We start from the raw sequence: 4,092 nt of genomic DNA, 5'->3' as shown, positions 1-4,092 counted from the left end.
TCTAACTTCAGCATATCAGAGAGAACATGTACACTTTGTCTCTCAGATCTTGGCTCAACTCACTTAACATGGTTTGTTCTAGTTCCATCTATTTCCCTGAAAATGACATTATTTTATTCTTTCTAATGGTTGTGTAAAATTCCATTTGTAAAGGTACCACACTTTTGGGATCCACACATCTATTGTGGGCCATCAGAGTTGTTTCTGTTATGCCAGATTTCCGGTCCCAAAGACCACCAAGGAGCTGATACCGATGCAAACGCACGAGAGTCTTTATTGCAAGCTGGAGCCTGGACTCCCAACCATCACCGACACAGCGGATCTGGATTGAGAGTCCAGACCCTCAGATAGGCAGGGTTTTTTATTGTGATTACTACAGGGGCAGGGTATTTCCAACTTGGCAGATACTTGATTGGATGGCATTTAGCAAGCAAGTCTTGTTCTATTTCTATTGGCTATCTACCCTTTCAGTTATCTATTTTGGCTTTGATATCAGGAACTGGCCTCGATATCAGGAATTGACAACAGGTTGTCACTTAGCACTGATGCAGGGGGTTAATGCAGGGGGTAGAGCAAGTCACAAATGGGTTAAGCAAGCCATTTACAGAAGCAGAATATTGCGGTCAGTCTGACCTAGTACCAACTTTATTTTAACAATTGCGACCATGTTTCCCCATTACCACTAAGCAAGCTTGAGTGGGCTAAAACAATCCAGTACTCAATCATAGGTAAACCAACCCAACAGTTACCATGGCATTTCTACTACTATTATGATTATTTTTATAGCCTATGACTATGATCATTTTTTACTGTCCATTACCATGGTTGCTACCCAGGTATAGAGATGAACAAGTGCTCCCTACATTTTTAAATTTCAAACTATAAGAAACTAGTCTCACGGGTGGGGGTGCAGCCCTCTATCATGGAGTCATCACCAGGGTTTAGAAGCTGTTATAATTTTAACACTAAAACTTATATTTAGTTACTCCAGTTTTCAGGTCAGCCCTATCATTTCCCATATCTTGGCTATTGTGAATAGTACAGCAATGAATATGGATGTGCAGGTGTCTATCATATCCTGGCTCATGATACTCAGGATAAGATGTGGTATGGCTGGGGCATGAGGAAGATCTATGTTTAGTTTAGGTTTGGGTTTTTTTGTTTTTTGTTTTTTGGTGATTTGGGGTTTTTTGTTTTGTTTTGTTTTTTGTCCGCTACGGGGCTTGAACTCTGGGCCTGGGTGCTGTCCCTGAGCTCTTCAGCTCAAAGCTGAAGAACCACAGAACCGCTTCTAGTTTTCTGGTAGTTAATTGAAATAAGAATCTCATGGGCTTTTCTTCCCCAGGCTGGCTTTGAACTGTGATCCTCAGATCTCAGTCTCCTGAGTGGCTAGGATTACAGGCATGAGCCACCAGTGTCCAGCAAAAAAAAAAAAAAAAAAAAAAAAAAGTTTTTATTGTTTTGATGTTTGTGCTACTGGGTTTTGAATTTTTTTTCTTCTTTCAGTTGTGGGGCTTGAACTTGGGACCTAAGCTCTTTTTGCCCAAGGCTAGCACTCTACCACTTTGAGCTACAGGGCCACTTCCTATGTTTACTTTTTTGAAGAACCTTCACACTGCTTTCCAGAGTGGTTGTACTAGTTTGCATTCCCACTAGCAGAAAACGCTTTTATTTTATTAATTCTTTTTTATGTGTGTGTGTAGGTACTAGGGCTTGAACTCAAGGCCTCACTCTCTTGCTTAGCTTTTTGCTCAAAGCTAGTGTTCTACCACTTGAGCCACAGTTCTACTTCTAGCTTTTTGCTAATTAATTGGGCATAAGAGTCTCAAGAGCTTTTCTGCCCCAGCTAGCTTCAAACTTAGATCTCAGCCTCCTGAGTAGAGCAGATTCCTGTGTAAGCCACATCCACCTGACAATTTTCAAGCATTTACATATCACCTATGCAAGTGATTTCTAGAGACCCATACTGCCCCACAATCTCTTTTCTTTTTTCTTTGCTTTTTTTTGTGCCAGTCCTGGGGCTTGAACTCAGAGCTTAGGTACTTTCCCAGAGCTTTTGTGTTCAAGGCTAGTGCTCTATCATTTGAGCCACAGCTCCACTTCCAGCTTTTTTTGCGTACTTAGAGATGAGAGTTTCACAGACTTTCCTGCCAGATTTAGTTTCCATGATCCTCAGATCTCAGCCTCCTGGGTAGCTCAGATTACAGGTGTGTGTCACCAGCACCTGACCCCACAATTCCTTCTTAATTTTGGCCATATCCCCAGCTCAAGATTTTTTTTTATTTTTTATTTTTATTTTTTTGCCAGTCCTGGGCCTTCGACTCAAGGCCTGAGCACTGTCCCTGGCTTCTTTTTGCTCAAGGCTAGCACTCTGCCACTTGAGCCGCAGTGCCACTTCTGGCCGTTTTCTATATATGTGGTGCTAGGGAATCGAACCCAGGGCTTCATGTATACAAGGCGAGCACTCTACCACTAGGCCATATTCCTAGCCCTTAATTTTGGTCTTAATCAAAGAGTCTCTTTGGTACTTGTATTCAAGTGCTTCCAGAGTATTTTAAAATTAATACTGTTGTGTAGTAAAATATACCTTGAATCAGATATAAAAGCAGTCACGATGGCTGGGAATATGGCCTAGTGGTAGAGTGCTTGCGTCATATACATGAAGCCCTGGGTTCGATTCCTCAGCACCACATATATAGATTAAAGGCAGAAGTGGCGCTGTGGCTCAAGTGGTAGAGTGTTAACCTTGAGCAAAAAGAAACCAGGGACAGTGCTCAGACCCTGAGTTCAAGCTGCAGGACTGGCAAAAAATAAAAATAAAAATAAAGCAGTCACAATAGAGAAGCCACATTTTTTTTCACTTTTTTCCCCTTTATTGTCAAAGTGAAGAACAGAGGGGTTACAGTTTCATATGTAAGGCAGTGAGTACATTTCTTGTTCAACTTGTTACTTCCTCCCTCATTTTTCCCCTGTCTCCCCCTTCTCCCTTTCCCTCCCCACAATGGGTTGTACAGATGGTTTTACACCAAATGGTTTTGTAAGTATTGCTTTTGGTATCATTTGTCTTTTCATCCTTTGTCTCTGGATTTTGATATTCCCTTTCCCTTCCCTAGTTCTAATACACATATATACAGTATCCAGGGTACTCAGATGAGATACAGTGATAGCAGGGGTACAAGAGAAGCCACATTTTGAGAGGCCAACTTTTGGAGCCTTTAGTGTTAGAGGTCTTTGTGCAACTGATTACAAAGGCCTGCAGCCAGGAACAGAGCTGGTACCAAGCTTTTAAAGACAGAGGTGACATGTTGGGTGGAGACCTAGCTTCAGCTGGGGCTAAACAACACAATGTATCTGCATATTCCTAATATTGTTTTTGTTCTTTCTTTCCTCTCTGGCCTTCATGGTTGTTTCCTAACTGTGTTAAGTGTATTTGCTGGCTGCAGGCCTTTGTAATTGGCCACCTGCAGATTGTTAGCACTCCAATAAAGACTCCAAAACTCAACCTCTCAAAATAAGGCTTCTCTATATTCTTGTGACTGGATTTATATGTCTAATTTAGGGTGCAACATTTCCTTCTCCTGGACAATAGCAACATCTTTTGTTTTCTCTCTCTCTCTCTGTGTGTGTGTGTGTGTGTGTGTGTGTGTGTGTGTGTGTGTGTGTGTTTGCTAAAACTGGGGCTTGAACTCAGGACCTGAGTGCTGTCCCTGAGCTTCTTTTGCTCAAGATAGTGCTTACCCACTTGAGCCATACCTATACTTCCAGCTGTTTTGGTCCTTAATTGGAGATGAGTCTCAGGGACTTTCCTGCCTGGGCTGGCTTTGAACTGTGATCCTCATATCTTAGCCTTTGGAGTAGCTAGCTAGGATTTTTTTCTGGTGCCAGTCCTGGGGCTTGAACTCAGGGCTTGGGTGCTGTCCTTGAGCTTTTGTTCTCAAGGCTTGTGGTCTAGTACTTGAGCCATAGCTCCACTTTGGGCTTTGTTTTTTTTGGTGGGGGAGAGAGAGAGGGAGGTTAAATGGAGATGAGAATCTCCCAGACATTCCTGCCCAGGCTGGCTTTCTTATCATGATCCTCAGATTTCAGCCTCTT

Source organism: Perognathus longimembris, chromosome 1 (genome assembly GCF_023159225.1).
Source record: "Perognathus longimembris pacificus isolate PPM17 chromosome 1, ASM2315922v1, whole genome shotgun sequence".
Taxonomy (NCBI): Eukaryota; Metazoa; Chordata; class Mammalia; order Rodentia; family Heteromyidae; genus Perognathus; species Perognathus longimembris.
The sequence above is the reverse complement of the archived record's forward strand: the minus strand, read 5'-3'. Positions refer to the sequence as shown.